This window comes from Onychomys torridus, chromosome 21 (assembly GCF_903995425.1).
Source record: "Onychomys torridus chromosome 21, mOncTor1.1, whole genome shotgun sequence".
Taxonomy (NCBI): domain Eukaryota; kingdom Metazoa; phylum Chordata; class Mammalia; order Rodentia; family Cricetidae; genus Onychomys; species Onychomys torridus.
Genome location: NC_050463.1, coordinates 33,590,922 through 33,612,311, shown reverse-complemented (window position 1 = coordinate 33,612,311; position 21,390 = coordinate 33,590,922). Strand labels below are relative to the sequence as shown.

General features: G+C 49.2%; 1 protein-coding gene across 2 annotated transcripts in view; it reads left to right on the top strand.

Moving 5' to 3' along the window:
• The first annotated feature begins 9,466 nt into the window (after window positions 1-9,466).
• Window positions 9,467-21,390, top strand: part of Dpysl5 (dihydropyrimidinase like 5) — an 86,410-nt gene continuing 74,486 nt past the window's right edge. Inside the window, exon 1 of one of the 2 annotated variants that reach the window (XM_036170961.1) lies at window positions 9,467-9,668. The gene's annotated coding sequence lies outside the window, so the exon portion shown is untranslated. Of the gene's footprint in view, window positions 9,669-10,157; window positions 10,307-21,390 lie in introns of those variants that run through there. The other variant, XM_036170960.1, reaches the window with a different exon arrangement.

Sequence of the window (21,390 nt, the reverse complement as noted above, 5' to 3'; positions counted from 1 at the left end):
GGGGTTCCGGTCCACCATGACGGGGAAGCAACAGCAACAGGATGCTGCTGGATGTCATTACGCTCACCATCAGGAAGCAGAGAGAGGGCAACCCCGGTGTTCATCTGGTTTCCCCTCTTTTCCCTTTTAGATAGCACCACGCCTCAGACTGAAGGTGAGTCTTTCCCAAGTTAAATTTCTCCGGGAACTCCCCCACAGACCTATATAGCCATAGGTGTGTCTCCCAGGTGACTCCAAATCCAGTTGACAATGTAGACTAGTCATCACCTCACAGGCCTTAAAGCTAGACCTTCTCTATAATATACAAAATACAAAACCCTAGATAAGCCAGGCAGCGGTGGCATACGCCTTGAATCCCAGCACTCGGGAGGCAGAGCCAGGCGGATCTCTGTGAGTTCGAAGCCAGCCTAGGCTATCAGGAAAAGGCACAAAGCTATACAGAGAAACCCTGTCTCGGGAAAAAAAAACAAAAACAAACAAACAAACAAACAAAAAAACCAACTATATAACATAAAAATGAGCACAATGTCTAACTGTAAAATTACCTTGATCATTTGGTATTAAGTAATCCATGGCTATTAATTAACTCTTAGACTTTTGCGGAAGGTTTTACACTACCCAAATATCATGGTAAAAATATTCAAGATAACATTTACAGAATTTAATTGCTGTTGGTGTAAACGCTTATAGACATTACTGACACTTAGACTCACAGACTCACATGGTCGTTGGAACAGCTCAGTCATGGAACACTAACCTCAAATGCACCAGTCTCTGGTACTACCTTATTGGTTGGTTGGTTGGTTGGTGGATTGTATGTGGGACAGGAGATTGAACCCAGGACCTTGCACATACTAGGTAGGTGCTCTACCACTGAGTTCTAACTCTAGCCCAATGCATTAGTCTCTGGGTTCCATCCCTAGAATCACACAAAAAAGTAAGTTTGTACTCAACAATGAGTAAACACAACATTTGCCAGGTCAGGGACCTGTTTTTCTTCCCAGTGAGCATGGTTGTCTCAACTGATTTGGGCCCCAGATAGCCACATAAACAAAAAGAAATTCTGTCACCTTTCAACAGAAGAAAACAATTTCTATCATCCATCTATGGGGATCCTCAAACACTCAAGCTATAAATGTACATTTGCTGTCAAAATTGTTGCCGCCAGGGGAATAACATTGGCCTGGCAGGCGTGAGAAGCAAAAGACAAAACCTGTAAAGAGGCTGATGAAGGAGAGACCAGACCACTCAAGCTGATGGGGTTCTAAAACCTGTGGGACATGGGCCCCAGCTGGGAGGTGTAGGCCACTGGGGGCGGGCTTTGGAGGATTATACCTACCTCTGCTTCCAGTCTGAAGTTTCATACTTCCTGATCTATCAAGATGTGCCTCATGATCCCAACACTGTGGAGGGAGCTGTCCCGGCCTCCTCACCTTCCTCACCATGACGCTTGTGCCTTTAAAACCATCAGCCCCAGGAAATCTCCCATAAGTCTCTTCTGCCAGGAATTTGGTCAGAGCAAAGAGAAAAGTAACTGAATATAGGTGAATCATTCTGAAGGCCAAGGAGAGACAGGCCGTGCCAGCAGCCCTCAGGGGAGCTTCTCTGGCAACAGTTACCTGTCAGGTGACTTCACAGGGCACCTTGGCAAGACCCACCACCCCACCCCACCCCCGGCCATTAAAGGGCAATGGCTAAAATACACTTTTCAAACGACAAAATCATGACTCATGATTGGTTCATAATATAACAGGAACACGTGTCAAAGACTTATTTAACTTATGGATTGAGGTGGGAACCCATAACTTACATAAATTGGGTCAGAGAGAAATCCAAAAGACAAAAAACTGGAAATACTGAAAAGCATTGGCCGACAGAGGCAGGATTGGCTTCTTCCATGGGAATCAAAGTCAGTTTCGTCTTCTTTCCAGGAAAAGCTCACTTGCAGGCCTGTAGACAAGCTTCCCACAAGTGGATTTCTTCCATTGCGAGCTGCACAGTCTCCAAAGACAAAGAACAGCTCAGGCTCCTAAGGAGTGGAGGACCTAGGAAACGTCTTCTAGAAATCTATGAGCTGTATTTGTTTGTTTGTTTGTTTTTCAACACAGGGTTTCCCTGTGTAGCTTTGTGCCTTTCCTGGAACTCACTCTGTAGCCCAGGCTGGCCTCGAACTCACAGAGATCCTCCTGGCTCTGCCTCCCGAGTGCTGGGATTAAAGGCGCGCACCACCACCGCCCGGCTACATAATCTTATTTTTAATGAGAAAAAAAGTATGCTAAGAGAGTGGAGAAATAAGTTAGGCAAGGTGACTCACACCTGTAATTTCAGCCCTTAGAAGATGGACACAGGAGGATCACGGGTTCAAGTTCAGCCTGTCTAGGGCATCTGAGGCCAGCCTGGGCTACGTGGGACCCTGTCTGTAAAAAACAAAAGCGCATGGGAGAGGTGTGATGTCAAAATCTTTGCTGTGATTCTCTCTGAAGACGGGAAATGTAGGTGTGGTTCCCCCCCCCCTTTTTTTAAATTTATCCTCTATAATTTTCCCACAGCGAATAAACCTGCTTCTACAATAAAAAGAAATCAATAAAACGCAATTTTGAAAAGACCACATTTTAAAGCTGCCAAGCTGGGTTTTATTTACCGTGAGCAAATTTTAGTGCAATATCAGGCCACATGCTCCCAGGCCATTTATGTTTCTGGAATCTTCTTCGGGGGTTATTCTTAAACCTAGGACCTTATGAGAAAAAAGCCTCCAAAAATGATGAAATGAGGTTCATGGCATGAAAACAGAATGTTCTCAGGAAGACTCAGAGTCTACAGCAACATGGATAAATGCTGTTTTTCTTCCTTCTTCCCGCCTCTGACCACATGCAGGTCAAATAGCCTTGGAAGGCCAACGTCCCATTCTTGACGACCATCCCCATGGTAGGCCATTCTGGTCTGGAGTCCGACCTCTAACCTCACCTGGACCTCTTCAAGTGTTATCCACTCTGGGATTTATTTTATCCCCAGTATCCTGTCGTGTGAGCTAAGGGGATAAGGGACACACACCCAAGGTCCCCCACAGAATCCTGGACCCACAGCAATTCCTTTCTCACAGAGAATCGGCCCTCAGGATAGAGATGATCAGGGCTACTGTGCCTGTTAGCACACTGAGCACATCAAAAACTACCATGAATACTTGCTGGGAGCTGGACCTGGGCACACCTATAATCCCAACACTCAGAGGGCTGAGGCAGGAGGATTGCGAATTCAAGACCAGCCTGGGCTACATAGTGAGATCGTGTCTCAAAACAAACAGCTTAGGGCGGGTCCTAGTGTCTGCCCCTGCCTCTCACACACTAGCCAGCTGCTAAGAATATTTCTCCTACCATGATAAAAACAGTTTTCTTCCAGCCTTGGGGACTCTTTGACCACATTAAGTCGATATGGGACTATGAGGAACAGAGCTTGGCACACATGTCCTCGGTGTTGGCTGCATGTGTCCCTTTTACACAAGAACCCTCTCTATCAGAAGAGAGACGGGGTGTTGAGAAGGGAGTCTTATGTTTTCCTATGAAGAACGGCAACCTGGTCTTCTCCAGCGGGCATCAGAGAGGCTTCCTCTGGCAGCAGATGGAAGCGGGTGCAGTGCCCCACAGCTGGATGTTAAGTGGAGAGAGTCTAAACTGGAGGTCTCCATAGGGTCCCTCCCCTCAGAGCTCAGGGAACCCTGCAGAAGAGGCGGAAGAAAGATTAGATAGAGTCAGAGGGGCCGGAGACCAGGAGAACACGTTGACCCACTGCATCAGCTAAGCAGGCCTCATAGGAGCTCACAGAGACGGAAGCAGCAAGCATAGGGCCTGCGTGGGTCTGCACCAGGTCCCCTGCAAATGCGTTATGGCTGTGAGCTTGGTGTTTTTGTGGGACCCCCGGCAGGGGGCTCTTTTACCTGCGGTTAGAACTCTCTTACACCTACTGGGTTGCCTTGCTCAGCCTCCATATGAGGACTTTTGCCTTGTCTTATTGTATCTTGTTTTGCCCTGTTTGGCTGCCATCTTTTGGAGGTTTGCCCTTTGCTGAAGAGGAAATGTAGGGGGGCAGTGGATCTGGCCGAGGGGGACTGGGAGGAGTGGAGGGAGGGGAAACTGTGGTTAGGATATATTGTGTGAGAGAAGAATGTTTTCCATTAAGAAAAAAAAGAGAATAGAATGGGGTCAATTAATATGATGTTTAGTATTTCTGGACGAAACAAAGTCAATAACATCCTCGACAGTAGATTCACACTTGGCGCCACCCTCAGCCCCTTGCCTGGAGGGCAGCTTCTGAGTCAGGGGAGAGGTATTCTTCCCCGGGGACACCAGGAAAATGAAGCCACACAAACTGAAGAAATGAATCTCTAGCAAGAAGCAAAGGCCAGTCAATAGAAAATGGACAGCCTTTTCAACAAATGGCGCTGGAGCAAATGGACATACTCATGCAAGAAAAAATAATAGAGACACAGACATTACACCTTTAGCGAACAATGAGTCAAAAAGGGCCCAGAAAAGCCAGGTGTGGTGGCACCTTTAATCCCAGCACTCGGCAGGCAGATCTCTGTGAATTGAGGCCAGCCTGCTCTACAGAGTGAGTTCCAGGACAGCCAGAGCTATAGAGAGAGGCTCGGTCTAAAACAAACAACAAACAAACAACACAAAAACGACCAGAGATGTAACTGGACAGCGTAAAGATAAAGAACTGCAAAGTCAGGTCGAATGTTTACGTGACTATGGGTGAGTACGTGAGTGCGTGTATTAGTTACTTGTGATGTTACAAAACAGCTGGCCGAGGTAAGTTAAGGGAAGAAGGGGTTTCTTTTGCCTCCCAGCTTGAAAATTCAGTAAGTTGCGGAAGGAGATAGCTCGTCACATTGCGGGGCCGGCTTCCTGAGGGTATCGTTACTGCTGTAACAAAATTCTTGACATGCGCAGTGGAAGGAAGTGTTGCCGCGCTCTCGGCTTGAGGCGATGATGCAGTTAGCTCATGGAGAGGGATGCATGAAGAACAGCCGAGGCTATGGTCACACTGCATCCGCATCAGTCAGGGAAGAGAGATGCACCCCTGCAATCCCCCTCCCTTTTCCAGCCCACGGCATGGCACCACCCACACTCGAGACAGGTCTTCCCTCCTGAGTTAAAACCTTTCAGGAAACACTCTAAGTGTGTTTCCAATGTGACTCTGAACCCATTCATATTGACAGTGAAGATTAACCATTGCAGAATGTTAAAGTAATCACACAGTAATAAGCCGTCCCCACCCCACCCCCCCCCCCACAGGGTTTCTCTGTGTAGTTTTGGTGCCTGTCCTGGGGCTCGCTCTGTAGACCAGGCTGGCCTCGAACTCACAGACATCTACCTGGCTCTGCCTCCCTAGTGCTGGGATTAAAGGTGTGTGCCACCACCACCTGACCGTAATAGGTTCTTTACTGCTTTCAAAAATAAAATAAAGTTGTATAAACTACTCAGGAGCAAAGGCTGGGCTTCTTTCCAATGTCCTCAGCCCCTCGTGGGGAGGAGGGGGTTACTGAGGCAATGTGCTTTGTCGTGTGATGGGTGCAGGACACAAAGATGACTGGAGATCTAGCTTTTACGCTCCCTGTCCTCTGAGGTGATCGGAAGGGTTGCCTCCTCGCCCTCATTATTTATTATTCTTGCTTAGTACACGAGCGAATTTTGTGGAAGGAGAAAAGAGTAGAAAACAAAGCTTCATTATCCTTATCTGGATAAGGCTGGCATTGTGAGACTCAGCAACTTCTAGGTTCCCCCCTGACTTGAGGAATCTCTGTGTGCATGAAAGAAGTCCAAGTTTCCAGCTGTAGGTTTCAAAGACGGGCCTAGAGCGGCTCCAATCGTCCTGCAGTTTCTTCCAGGATGCGGCTTGCAGACATTCTGACCGCAAAAAGAAGACGACCTTTTACTTCCAATTTGCAATTGAAAAAATAAATATAGTAAATAAAATCACACTGCAGGCTAGAAGGCATGGCCTTTCATTTCCGGCGTGTTCTCTGCATTTCAGACAGTGATGGCACACTAAAACTGATGTTTTAACCCCCAGCCCCTCTGGGTCCTCTCCCCTATGTCCCCTGTGTCAGGCTGAATGGCCTGGGTCTCATTTCCCACGGCCCCTGTTTGTGTATCTGATTGTCTGCTTGCTGGGTGGCGACTGAATGCAGGACCTCACACATGTGAGAGCTCAGCCCTTGACACTCCCCCATCTCACCCCACCCCATCTCTACAAATCTTTACATCTTCTTCACGTGTTCTGTGTCCTTTCTTCCTCTCTCTGTTTTCTTGTCCCTGTTCTTACTCCTGCTCCGTGACAATGACCTAGATACAGACAGACGTTTGACTCTCAGCTCACAGTTATTTTAATGGCTAAATAGATTTCAAAGTGTTCTCCACATAGAGCTGTTGCTGAGGGACGTGAGGGAGCAGAAGGTGAAAAGAACAGGCTGATGAGGATGGGGATCGAGACAGGGTCTTTCTGTGTAGTCCTGGCTGTCCTGGAGCTCATTATGAACAAGGCTGGCCTCAAACGCACAGGGATCCACCTTCCTCTGCCTCCCAAAGGCTGGGATTAACGATGTGTACCACCACACCCTGCTCAGTTGAAGAAGGATATTAATACCACTTCTCACTTGTCCTGGAGAACCCCTTTCCCAGAAGGAACCCAAGGAGAAACAGTTGAAACGGAAGGGCATAGACTGTCTGAGGCCGGTGGAATGTCAATAAGCCATCCAGGAATCATTTACAATTTACTCTGGAGAGTCAGCTTCCTGGAGTGAGAGCAGGAACAAGCAGCTGCTGAAGAGGCTGGCTTTCCGTCAAGCAGATGTCCTTTGGAATTCTTCTTTTGCTCCTCAGAACAGTGCAACTTTCTGGGCATCTCAGAGTAAGTTGAACCAGTAAGAAATGATTACTGGGGATTGGGGATTTAGCTCAGTGGTAGAGCGCTTGCCTAGCAAGCACAAGGCCCTGGGTTCGGTCCTCAGCTCCGGAAAAAAAAAAATTAAAAAAGAAAAAATGATTCCTGTTACCTCAATGAGTGGAGCTATAAGGATGGAATGTTGTGTTGTAGACTAACTGACCCTGCTTGTAGCCAAGAGTTTAAGTCCTTCCTCCTGCTTTTATAACAGCCCCGACCTGTCCCTTGTTCTCATTTGTTGTAAGGTTATTTCAAACCTAGGGCATGTGGACTTGTAACAAGCAGCCTTGGGGTTTGTGGGGTCTGGCCCCAAACTCTGCCTATTCCCTTCTCTTCCCATCACTTCCATTCATGGTTGGCCTTGGCTTCTAAGCTTTGGGAAGGTCCTCAACTGTCTCCCAAACACCCCAGGTTCCCTCACCCACATCTTATACCCCTTCATCCTGAAGTCTCAGACTCCTGCTCCAAACTACCTATCAAGTCAACAGCCACATGAAATATGGCTCCTCCATTCCATGGTGATGGGTTCAGAACCTGTTTCTCCCTCGTCTGATTTCATCTTTTTTTCCCCCCCCCCCCCCCGAGACAGAGTTTCTCTATGTTGCTTTGGAGCCTATCCTGGAACTCTCTTTGTAGACCAGGCTGGCCTTGAACTCACAGAGATCTGCCTGTCTTTGCCTTCTGAGTGCTGGGACCGCCCGGCTGATTTCTTATCTTTCATCTGACCTTATATAAGGAACTCTAGAGTAAGTCACACCAAGTTGATCTTTGTGGCTATTCTTGTGGAAGTGTCATATATCTTTATATCCCTCACATTGTTCTACAACTTTGAATAAATAATAGTTACACTTGTGAGTACGCACTATGTAAGCCGGACAGTGGGCTATGCCCTTTATATGAATTCCCTCATGAAATGCATGATGACTCTGGGTACTATATGAAGAAGCTAAGGCTCAGGATGGGCTCCTTTTCCAAAGTCAGGTATCCATAATGTGACGGGAACAAGGATTCAAATTCAGAGGTAGATAGCTCTATGCTCTAAATTAAATAAAATAGAAAATAAACTAAACAAAAAACAAAATAGCTAAAAATCAAGCGCTGAGGATATCTGAAGCCTCAGGTGGTTAAGGTCTTTATCGATGTTGACGTCGGACTAGCAGTCAGAAGTAGGTAGGCTGGAGAAAGCAAACATTTAAATACAAGCCCAACTAAATGCTGCAGAAAATGCTTGCTGCCACTAGGGAGCACCCTCCACCTTAGGCAAAAGGTGATCAGAGGATCTTGCTGCTAGCTGGGTGATGTACATCTTCCAGAGGCGCAAAGCATTTTGCAAAAATTTCCCTGGACAGCTGGGGAGACCATAGGCAGGGCCCCAAGCTGGAGCAATTTTCACAGACACATCCCAGTCTCTCTAGGGTTAGGGGCGTTTTGAAGATGTCCCCAAGCTTGACTGGAGGTTCCTTGCAGCAAGTTCCCTACCAGGAAACACAGGACCCAGAGAAGATAGAAAAAAAAATTTTTTTCCTCTCAGAATTGGAGACCAAATAGAACAAGCTGGCATCCCCTAGATCAGCGGTTCTCAATGGGGGGGGGGGGTGTGTGTCAAATGAATACCACTGGAAAACACAGATATTTACACTATGATTCATAACAGTAGCAAAATCACACACATGAAGTAGCAACAAAACAATTTTATGGTGGGGATCACCACAACATAAGGAACTGTATTAAAGGGTCGCAGCTTTTGGAAGGTTGAAAACCATTGCCCTAGATGCGACACCCCCCCCCCCACACACACACACTTTGAAGGACGGGGGTTTCACAGCTGGTGTACATTTTGCTAAAATTCAGTGGCTCCCGCTCCCTCCAACCGAAGTTCTAAAGCACGGTTTGTTTTTTTTTTTAAACATCCTTGTAGAGAAAAACACCTCGGGAAAGCAGCCGTGGGATTCACACCCACATCCCCACCCGCGGAACCAAGGGAAGCCCTGGGAGGAATCCTCTTCTTCAACAGCGCATGGAGATCCCCAGGAATCCAGGGTAGGGGTGAGGGGCAGGATTGGTGTCGCATTTCAACACGGTTTTTGCAACACCTTTGGGGTGACATCAATTGAAAAGAGGCCAATTCTGAAGCCCTGCTTAAGCTACAGACTGAGCTCAGGAAAAGCCATGGGCGTTAGGTTAGTTAAGGGAGAGGGGCTCCTCTGGCTCCTTTTACAGATTGTTTTGGTTAAATCAAGTGTGTACACATGTGAAACTGAGCCAGGTGCGGTGGTGTACATCTGTAATCCCAGCACTCGAGAGACAGAGGCAGGCGGATCACTGCAGGTTCCAGGCTCGCGGGAGCTGCATGACAAGCTGCATAACAAGACCGTTAAAACAACAGCCAGGAAATAAAACAAGAATAGGTGATGCCGATGTGAACTCAGTTTAACACACACGCGCGCGCGCGAACACACACACACACACACACACACACACACACACAAGTACGCACGCACACTCCAGCAATTTCACTATCTTTTAAAAGAGATGCCAAAAATAGGGTAGGCATCTTGACCCTGGTCGCTGCCCTGGACAAAACTGCAGTCATCCAGAGACCTCAGAGCGCGCAGATGCGAACCGAGGCGACCCGGAGTGGCGGTTCCCGTGGTCTGTGAGAACAGTTTTCCTGTGCCGACCACCCTCGCCTTCTCCAGCTTGCAATCCCGCCAGCGTCAGACTCGGTAGGGCGCTAACCCGGTGGCGCAAGTGGGGACCCGCAGCCTCGGAGAGCCGCCGCTGCCGCCGCCGCATTGTTTCAGCCCCTCGGGTGGGGTCTTGCAGGGGGGAGGGGAGGCGATGTGTCCTCGGGAGCCGCCCCATTACCCTCCCAGGGGACCCGTACAGCTGCGCGCCTCGGCGCCGGGGCTTTGTGAAGTGTCGCTAGTTACCATGGGACCCGAAAGGAACGTGGAGAATGGCGCTTAGAGGGCAGGGGGCTGTAGAGGTTCTGGGGCCGTGCCCTCTGTCCCCTCTCGGACCCCCGGCCCTGCAACAGGGACTGTCGGGATTTGTAGTCCCAAAGGCGGCGGCCGCGAGAAAGATGCGGGGCGCTGCTGGTCCCGCCTCCCCCTAACCTGCTGGCGCGAGGTGGCTAGCGCTGGGGCGGAGCCCTCGGATCGGTGATTGGCCCAGGCGGCTCCCAGCCCCCACCCTCGTCCCCACCCCCGCTCGCCACTCGGGACTCCAGCTCCAGGCGCGCAAGGCGGCCACCGAGCGAGCGCGCTAGCAGCCGCTCCCGCCCCGTGCATCCGCAGCTACCGCGCCGCGGCGAGACCCAGAGACCGACCGACGGACCGCACAGTCGCAGCATCCTGGAGGAGTGGGTGATGGCGAGGGGAGGGTGGTGGTGGGCTTAGCCTTCCCGGGCCGGAGCATCCGTCCCGCTCTCTCTGTTTCTCCCAGAAGCGCACAAAAGGGAGGGCATTGGGATGCGCCTAGGCTCCCCGGGCCGCGGAGAGAGATGTTGAGGATTGGGGCGGCCATCCCGACTAAGGTGGGGCGCGCTGGTCGGGTTCTTTGTACGCCCAGCGAGCTCGGCTTGGTGCCTTGCGGCGCCGTAAGGCGTTTCATGTGCGCTGGAGAGATTTACAAATAACTAGAGTGAGGAGGCGGCCGAGTTGAAGGGGTTCACGCCTAGCACCCAGTGTAGTAAATGGCTAAAAGGGTGGGACTACCGAGGAGCAGTTCTCCAGTGGCCGACCTGCCCTCCGGTATATCCCTGGATCGCCACTGTCCCTGGTTCCCACCCACCGCCTTGATGCACGTCCTTAGTTCCTTTCGCCTCCGGGTTGAGGTCCGCCCAACCTGGACCAAACCCGGACCGTCTGTGTCTTGTGTCCCGCGGCAGAGCGGAGGCCTTCGAGGCACCCGCGGGAACCACAAAGGCCTCTTGCATCTGCCCAGCCCCTAGCGGCGCGGCCCTGGGTCCCTCCGCTGGAGCCCTGTCGCCAAGTCTGCCCCGCAGCATCGATCTTGGTGGGCGAGGGACGTCGACGCCCCGGGGCCTGGAGGGAACCGGCTGGAGACGTAAATGCCAAGGGGACCAACGGGGGTGGGGGTGGGCGCAGAGGCCTGGGTATGAGCAAAAAACAAAACAAAACAAAAAAAAAAAAAAAAAAAAAACGAAATCGGGGAGCTGGGTGGGGACAGGTGATCGAATCTGAGGGACTGAGGAGTGGATGGGGGGCGGGTCTGAAGCTCGGCGCAGGTGGCGCGAGGCGAGGCTGGACTGTAGAAGGAAGGGAGGAGGAGAGACGAGGGAGGGTGGAGACCTCCCTGGTTTGTGGGGAGCAGACAGGCATGGGGAGGGGTCTGATTGAGGCTGTGCAGGGGAGGGGTCCTCCTCCTGAAGGGGGGGGGGGTCCTCCATCGGGGGAGGGGCAGGCAGCCGAGGAGGGGCGAGTCTCCGCGCCAGGCCTGTCGCCACCCGGCCTGGGAGGCTGGCTGGGCGTGGTCCTTGGACTGGGCAAGGGAGCTCGGGTCGCGGGTCCCCGACGGGGCTGGGCTGGCTAGGCAGGGAGCTTTGTTTCTAAAGCTTGCAACAACCCACGGGGACTCGTTTAGAATTTTATGATAATCCGCAGCGCCCCCCGGCACACCCTGTTCACGCTTAGCTGAAAGGCTTTGCCCAGCGGCAGATGCTGCCCGGGAGGCGGATGCGGCGAGGGGTGGGGGGCGTCTCCCGCCCCGGAGACCCTGAGAACAATAGCCTGCCTAGTGTCCGCCCGTCGTCGAAGCAAGACACCCTCCCCACCCTCGCCCCAAAATTCAAGTGCGAGGTGTTCTGGTGCAGAAAAGGCTCGCCCAGAAACCTCAGAGCACGTGCATGTCTCTGGGGTTTGCCTTAGGGCACCTGGCACCCCTGGGAATTCTGAGTGGGAGTCGCATGGTTCCCCCTCAACCCCCGGGGGGCTCCTAGCCCGGGGACAGCCGCCGCCCCCCCCCCCCCCCCCCGGCTTCTCGTGTGGCTCGACCTGCCGCGTCTCTGTCCCCCGCCGCCCCGCCGTACGCGATTGACGAGTTTAGATAGTGGCGCCGAGCAGCACCGGCAGCGATGCTAGTCCCAGAGGCCGAAGGGTCGCCGTGGTGCAAAACAGGCTTTGTCTGCCCAAACCGCCTTGAGCCCAAGTCTGGGGCCTGCTATGCTTCCTAAAGGAGCCCTCGGGGCTGATGAGGTTTGGGGTAAATTGGGGAGAAGCCTTAGTGGTGGGGATTACGCGTCCAGGGTGCGGCTCTTGGGTTTTAGAACTTGCCACCGGGGGACTCAAAGCTTTTTCTTGCCGGCGACCACGCCCAAGCGAGGGCATCCTTTGCAGATTTCACCCATTTTGTCTGCCGACCTAAAAGTGAGAAGATAGCCGTGATATAGGTGGTGGCTGCTTGTCCCCGGGAGAGCTGATGATGAACCCAGAGTAAGCAGGTTTAGACTGAGGTCTTCAGTCTAAACGCCCTCTCCATGGCGAGCTGGCCAAGCACCTTGTGTGCGAAGGAACAGCTGAAAGCCTGAATTCTGTTATTTGTCATTTTAATTCTGTGACTGAGAAGTTAAAGGTGAGTCTTAGGCATAAAGTTCAATCATCACCGAGTTGCAAAAGACAAAAAGCAAATCAGACAGGTTTTTACTGCGACATTGAAAGACTAAATTTCAAAACGTCATAGAACCGACGTTATCTAGGTTTGCTATCAGATTAACCGATGAGCCTATTGGCCCTCCAAACCTGGCCCTGACGGTGGAGGTGGAAGATCACCCACCTCTGGACCACTTCTCCAAGGACCTGACTATGGGAAATCAGTACGTCAGAGGTCATTGGTTTTAAAAGGTGATGATTTGAGATGGTGCATCTTGGAATTTACAAAACTAGTCTCCAAAGGCTAGCTGGAATGCTGCTCACTGGATGTTTTTAGCTACAGTTTTATTAAATCTTAAACAACACACACACACACACACACACACACACACACACGTATTTATATCTGAATATGTTCATCCCAGTATATGAAAACTAGAATTTTAACATTGTAAAACCAGAAACCTGACAATAGCTTTTCTTGTAAAAAGATATGCTTCTCCCCCCCCCCCCTTTTCTCAAAAGGAAAAAAATTTGAGAGAGACCGTTTTTTTTTTTTTTGGTTTTTTTTTTTGGTTTTTTTTTTTTTTTTTTTTTTTTTTGTAACAAACCTATGAATTTGGAGGTTTGTTTTGGTCTGGGTTTTTGGAGGCAAATTAACACAAACTGGCTTCAGACTTGCAGCAATTCTTCCCCAGACTCCCTAGTGCCAAAATCATAAGCATGAGTCACCGTGTTGGCCAACCCTATGATTTTTCAAGGTTTGATCCTGAGAGTGCTCCGTGAATATCCAGCACAGCCCTCAGGAAGGAGAGTCTGTGAATAAGGGGTGTGCCCAGCTGGCTTCTGCAAGAGAAAGAGAAAGCACCCTCCCCATACCTCCCCCTGCTTCTGCTGAGGCTGCTCCTATGAAACCCCTAGAACATAGAACCCAGGAAGAACAGAGACAGGCGGCCCCAGAAAAGGACTTCTGTGTTGCTATTCTTAACGCTCATTTCCATGAAACCGGGGACTTCAGTTAAGTTCACAATTTTGTAGTTGGCCCTGGGACCCCAGGAGTTTCCAGCATGGCCTCTAGGTGACTGGAATTAGCCTGTATAGTTGCTTGATTCCCTCATGCTGCATGCTTCTGTCTCGGGCAACTATTCACACAGCAAGGTGGATTTACACAGTTGACCAAAATCAACCGTGAACCTAGAGTGGCCTTCATCCGTGATATCTTCACCTCTCTCCATCTCCACCCTCCCTCTGCCTCCACTTGGCTCCTCTGAGCAGGATTCAGATGCTCGGCGCCATGGGCCAATCTCCAAGGCAATCTACATTCACCAGTATTTTTCTTTTTAAGTAGAATTTAGCAAAGGAGTCGGGGTGGCAAGTTGGAATTGTAAGACAAGAGTATCCGAGACCCAGTGTGTCTTTCTCATATAAAAATAATTTCCGCCGGGCGGTGGTGGTGCACACCTTTAATCTCAGCACTCGGGAGGCAGAGCCAGGCGGATGAACTCTCTGTGAGTTCGAGGCCAGCCTGGGCTACCAAATGAGTTCCAGGAAAGGCGCAAAGCTACACAGAGAAACCCTGTCTCAAAAAACAAAAAACAAAAAAAATTTCCAAGGTTCTGATAAGATCTGGGTTCTTTTCCCCCTTCCTCTATAAACCACGGTTTCAGAATCAGTTCATGGGAGACTGTAGAGCCATTATACAGAATGTCTTGTCAATGTAAAATACTGTAGAAAGAAACTGGTACCATATGATAGCAAAGAACCATACGTGTGTTTCATTATTTTTTTTTAAGAAATCCGTTATTTCTTTTATTGCACTGCTTGTGAGTAAATAAGAACTCATTTAAGATTGCTTCAAAACTTTTACAGGGAGCCAAATGGTTGAAATGCTAAGGTATGAATTTTATGAACTTTGATATGTATGTATGAAAGCGGCTGCCAGTTTAGCAAAATAAATTCAGGAAGGTATGTTTATGACTTGTTCCGGTTCAGTCTTTGAAGCTTGTTTTATTTAAAAATAAATCGACTAACCCTCAGCATTGCTCCTGCCTATGGAGGACTGTTTGCTGTCAATCACTTGTTTCCTTGTTCCTTCCGTATAGGCCTGTACTTCTAATCAAGGCTCAGAGATAGTGTCCTGGTGGGAGAGCAGACCCTTAGCTGCCGCTGCTATTTCCTATCTGTCTAACCTTAGGCGAATTGTCTTTCAGATACAGTAAATGTAGTTGGTGGGTACAGTGTGTACCAGAAGATGAGATGATTTAATAGATGTGTGGACCTGAGAGCAGTGTCTGGCAGCTCACAAGGGGCCCATAAAAATGATGTCACTACCACCATCATGGGACTCTTCCCCATAACCCGTGCCCACAAGCAACATTTTGAGTTCTCGTTTGGTCTTTATTCCCCAGGCCAGGCTTCTGCCTTGTGATCTCACCAGTGGGAACACCGAGCGTGGTTAGGACTCCTTTCTGAAGCCCGCCCTCGCTGATAGTAGGAATAGCATGACCTTAACACACAGCTGTTTAGAGCAGCTGAGAACTCAAGAGTTTAAGGAAGTTCCAGAAGTGCTCTGACCCCAGGTTTGGTGACTCGCCCCTACGTATAGGGTTAGCCTGCTGTCCTACTCTCCCATACCACCCAAAGGAGCAACCTCGGACCCGAGGGATGCTGTCCACGAGCTGTTTTGTCCTGGGAGGTGGGAAGAGTGACCATGCTTAGTTAATGGTAAAATACTGGGAATAAAATAGCTCTTGTTTTCCAGCTAAGAACTGTGGATTCTGGGGCTGAGAAGGCTCAGTCAGAAAAATGCTTGCTGGGCAGGCATGAAGGCCTTATTTGGGATCCAGGTGAAAAGCCAGATGTAGTTTGTAATCTGGGGAGAAAGGCAGGCTGACTCTCATTGGCCAACCAGGTTCAGTGGGACTCTGTCTCAGAAATAAGATAGAAAGCCATTGCGGAAAACACTCAGCATTGACCTCTGGCCTCCCCTGAACCCCGGCCCATGCATGGTCACCCAAAGTGTATGTGCTCATGTCCACACAAATATGGACACACACCTGCCCACCCCATGTAAAGAAATAAAGATCTCAGAATTGTTGACTTGCCAAACATGTTCAAAGCATTTTCTCTACCCAGGAGTAGATCCCATGGTTATTACCAATTTACAAACGAGGCCACAGAAATATGAAGGAGCTCTCACCCAGAGAAAGAAGTGGTAGCCTGGGCTCAAACCCCAGGAGTCTTCTTACAGCGTGTGTTGTCAGATTGGCTTGGGAGCTAGCACGGCGGGTCCTTTGTAGGGCAGGCTGATGGGTTAGAAATATGGACGGGAGCCAACGGTCCAGTTGTAAGCTAAATCGCTTCTTGGTTTTCCTTGGGGATGGCAGCCTGTGTTTTTCTTTATTCAACTAATGAGATGAACACTGTTAACAAGATTGAGGAAAGTCTCCTTTGCTTTTAGCCGACTGATGGCAGATGCTAAGCACACCCTCGGCATCCATTCTGGGCAACTGAGGAGGTGAACTCAGTACTTGGACGTGGTAGCCTAACCAAGGTGACACAAAATCCAACCATCTGCACATTCCATGCCCTTAAACACACCCCAAGCTTTAAAAACGTACTAATTGGGTATAAGGCTTATAGCAAACTAAGGAATTTTCACAGGTACTGTGACACACACCTGTCATCTCAATGCTTAGTAGGCAGAGAGAATCAGGAGTTAAGGCAGTGCATCAAATTCAGGGCTAGCCTCAGTTACATGACACCTTGTCTCAAAATTAAATAAACAAACAAAAAATAGAGGCTGGAGAGATTGCTAGTGGTTAAAAGTGCTTATCACTCTTGCGGAGAAGTGGAGATGGGTTCTCAGCACCCTCATGGTACCTATCCCTCCAGCTCCAGGGGATCAAATGTTCTTGCTTGGCCTCCGAGAACATTCGCATGCGCACACATACAAGTAAAAACAAATTAGAGTTTTAAAGAAAACCGAAAATAGATGTAGTGAATTGAGTGGTAGACCCTGAAATTACACAGAAGTATATGTCACAATGTTTAAAAAGGGATTTGTTCCTCTTTTCTCATCCAGACTTAAGCAGTTAGTGGGCGGTACCAGAAGAGCAACCGGCTGACCCAGTTAGAGGATATTTCGTGGAATTTGTCCCGCCCCTGAGACCTCTGGCTCCTCATTTAAATTTGCGGTCATTTGAGCTCAGTAAAGTTAAGGTTTTGTGAATGGCCAGTTTCTCTTAGGGAGGTAAAAAAAAAAAAAAAAAAGAGCATTTCTACAATCTGAATCGAGCATTGTTGCTTCCCGCCCCCTGACATCTGTCCGTTTTCATTGGCTTGGCACAGTGTTTTGGGTTTGTCCCTGCATCAACTGTGTGTGAGTGAGTGAGTGAGTGAGTGAGTGAGTGAGTGAGTGAGTGTGTGTGTGTGTGTGTGTGTCCCACATATTCGCAGTGCCCAGCACTCAGTCACACCACCTTTGTGTCACACCAGGGTCCGTTTCCAGGCTGCCCCTTTGTTGATTTCAAACCCGCCATTGGCTTGCAGGAATTTCTCAGGCCTGGGATCTTTATTCTCTCTCCTTTTGTCTGGCCCTGTGGTTCCCTTTGTCCTTCTGCAGAGCAAGGCCCTCTATTGATTCAGAAGCTGCCTTCTCCTCATCGTTACTAATTTAGACCTCCATACGCGTGGACGGATTTGCCTAGTCTGTCATATAATCCAAATACCACCCAGGATTTTAAAATCCAACAACCTGTTTCTAGCACGTGCAGAATCAGTCCCATCTGAGAGATATTACTTGGACTGGCTTAAGTTTGCCAGGTTCCCAAGCATATACATAAAATGGCAACTTTGGGAGAGATAGGCAGAGTGGCTGAGGATGTATTTGAAATACATATGTGGGGGCTGAGATTATAGCTCAATGATAGAGTGCTTGTCTAGAATACAAAAGGCTCTGATTCAAGTCCTAGTAGCCTACCCCCAAATAGTTTTCAAATGGTTTATGGTCCATTGAGATGGCCCAGCCGGTAAAGACACTCACTGCCAACCAAGCCTGACAACCTGAATTCAATCTCTGGAACCCACATGGTCATGCCTTGCCATGCATGTGCCCCCAATAAATAAACGTCAAAAAAGAGCTGGGCGGTGGCGGCGCACACCTTTAATCTCAGTACTTGGGAGGCAGAGGCAGGCGGATCTCTGTGAGTTCGAGGCCAGCCTGGTCTCCAAAGCGAGTTCCAGGAAAGGCGCAAAGCTACACAGAGAAACCCTGTCTCGAAAAACCCAAAATAAACAAATAAATAAATATCAAAAAAGAAAAAATATGTATGTACGTTTGTTTATGTTTGTAAATATTTTGATGTCAGGGATTAAGCCCAGGGTCTTGTAAGTGCTAGGCAAGTGATCAACCACTGAGCTGTACTTCCAGGCATGCACACACACACACACACACACACACACACACACACACACACACACCTTTTCAGTGAAACCCAACAGATACTCAGAAAAGCACCTAAGTGTATAGCTTGATGATTTTTGCAAGCTAAACATAACCACATATGATAATCATCTTCAAAGGATCAGATAACCAAATATTCAAACCCATCTACCTGCTTCCAGTTATGAACATTTCTTCCAGGGTAACCAGATTCTCTTCTGACTTTTTATTTTTAACTTTTAAAAGTATGTGTGTGTGAGTGTGTGTGTGTGTGTGTGTGTGTGTGTGTGTGTGTGTGTACGTACGTACGTATAGGCATGTGTGCCATGGCAGGTGTGGACAACTTTGGCGAGTGCTTTCTTGCCGTCCACCTGCAAACACAACGTCTGGTTTCTGCTGCCCAGCTTTTCCATCTCTCATGTGGCCGGAGTAATGCTGGGATTATTGGTGACCGCCACCACGTCAGGCTGTTTACGTGGGTTCTGGGATGGCACTTGGATCGCCAGACTTGAAAAGCTAGACTTTTACCCACTGAGTCATCTGTCTCCCAACTCACGGCGCAGGTTAGCTCCACCCAGTATTGAACAAGGGGACTCGTACAGTGGACACCCTTCCTGAGTGGCTCAGAGTTTTGTGCGATGCTGCCTACAGCCACTGTTTAATGTACCCGGGTCCTTGCTGTGTGGTGTAAGTGGTGGGGACACCCTGTAGCTTATCCACACACGGCTGATGACCATCTGGGTAGCTTTTAGTTTGGGGATATCATGAACACTGCCACCTCGAACACTCACGGGTGTGTCTTGATTGAACATGTGTGTCTCTTGAGTGTATACTGAAAAGTGGAGTTGTTGGGTCGAGGGCAAGCCTGTGTCGTTATAGTAAATCGTCTCGAACAGTAAGATAAGTGGTGAGCATTTTTTAAAAAAAGATTATTACATTTTACTTTGTGTGTGTGTGTGTGTGTGTGTGTGTGTGTGTGTGTGTGTGTGTTGTAGTACACATGCACATGTCAGATGACAATCTATGGGGGTTGGTTCTCTCCTTCCACTTTGTGGGTCCCTGGGATGGAATTCGGGTTGTCAGCCTTAGTTCCAGGGACCCTTGTCCTTTGTCATGAGTCACCCCGCTGGCCCCAAACTCTTTATCTTTGAGCAAAAAGTAGTATCGCTATGTAGTCCAGGCTGACCTTGAACCCAGAGATTCACCTGCCTCTGCCTCCTAAGTGCTGGAATTACAGGCATGTACTCCTGGGCCTGGCAATGATTCTTAAATATAGAGAAGTTATAAGTACGTGTTAGTTTCTTTGCTTGATCAACTTCACAAATCTGTCTGATTAGAGATTTCTAGAAAGGAAACTGCCTTGTGCATGCCTGGCCAGAGCTCTGCCACTGAACTACCTCCCCAGAGAATGAGTCTTAGATAGCCTCGTTGGCAAGATGGTCATTAAAGAGTTTGTGAGAAAGTTGACATAAAATTGTCTGAGGTGGTGCTGGAGAGATGGCTCAGTAGTTAAGAGCACTGGCTGCTCTTCTGGAGGACCCAGGTTCAGTTCCCAGCACCCACATGGCAGCTCACAACTGTCTGTAACTCCAATTCTAGTATGTCCTATGCCGTCTCTGGCCTCCATGGGCACTTCATGCATGTGGTACACAGACATACACGTAGGTAAAAACACCTATATACACAAAAATAGGTAATAAAACCTTTAAAAATTGTCTGAGGTAATCAGTCAAGACCTGCAATAAGAATTTGGAAAAACAAAGGACCCAAAGAAAAAGCTGATTTTTATCAGCAAGGTCTATCTAATGATGCTATCTCTCATTAGCAGTTAGCGCCTAGAATTGGCCACTGTGGGAGAAATGATCCCCCTGTTGTGGCAAGAGGAGACAGTTCTGGGGCTTTGGGTACAGCCACAGTGTCTGAGAACACAGTGCCACAGTCAGGAGCAGGAATGAATGCATGCTGGCAGGTTAAGCTTAGTGTCGTTCGACTTTCTTGTCTGACTTTCTTGGAACGCCAACCTCCAAATAATGTCACAGAGACATTATTAATTATGAAGACTTGGCCTTTAGTGTAGGCTTAGTCTCAATTAGCTCTTAAATTTAAATTAACATGTTTCTATTAATCTACATTCTGCCACATGGCTAGGTTACCTCTCCTCTGCACCTGTATGTCTGACTTCCTCAGTGTGTCACTGGCGTCTCTTTGTGCGCTTAGATTCATCCCGAGTTCCCCTCTCTCTCTCCGGAAGTCCCGCCCATTCTCTCCTGCCTAGCTATTGGCCATTCAGCTCTTTATTAAACCAATCACAGTGACATATCCTCACATAGTGTAAACAAATAATCCCGCAACAGCTTTGTATCCAGGCATTTGTGTGAGAGCTTGACTTTCCTCAGAGCTAATATTTGAAATGAACTTCCTCTCTCAGGACTGCCTGTATTTGCAGAGTGCCTCCAGCAGGCGCTGATCCATCCCCAGGAAGGAGCTAGCACGTGGGGAACAGAAATGGGGCCTGCTCCTTCATCTCCCTAAAGCCTGTTTCTTTGAGAACTGAGGGGTTGATAACACCGTCTTCACAGGTTTGTTGAGGGGTTAATGGGCTGAGGTACTCAGAGCCGGAGGGGCATTGTAAGTGTTTGGCAAGTGGAGCTAATGATACTATCTAGGTGATAAGTCAGAGACTTTGAGCTGTGTAGAGATGCAGGTGCATAAAGACAGAGGGTCGGGGAGGGGCTGGGGTAAAGGACCTGTTAGAAGCATGGTGGGTGACCTGGGTGACCGTGGCCAGCACTGCATGGTGTGGCCCTTCCCACTATGTGCGACCCATTCCAGAGGTCACTTTGGTTAGTCCCGCGTTGCTCTCGCTGTGGTCTGTTTGAGTGAACTTGGCTCATCCCAAGTCCTCCTTTGGGCAAAGCCTCCTGTGCCGACTGGCCCGCAGTCTTGGAGGTTTCTCTCCACCCAGAAAGGAGATGCCTCTTTTCCCTACTCTCCACCTCCAGCGGCATCTTTCTCAGAACCCGTCTGGGGAGCCTCGCCCTTTCCCACAGGCTCCACGGAGTGGAAGGCCCCTTTCTGTCCGCCCCAAGCCTGTCACCCCAGTCAGCCCATTGCATGCGTCAGCTCTGCTGTCACAGCCCTATGCCTCAGTGCCCTCCCCAACTAAATGTGGGCTCCAGAATGACCCTGGTGAAACAGCCTTCGGTTCTTGGCCCCGGGCCCCCTTCACACTGCTCCTGCTCAGCCACTTACCAGGCAGGACCAGTGTCCACGGTCCTGACCCTCACTGCCCCCTGTCCTCTTTCTCCTGAAAAGCCTGAGCCTCCCCGATCCCCTTCACTCTTCACTCTACCGTGGAGGAACGTCCCAGCCTGAGAACCCATTTTCTTGACT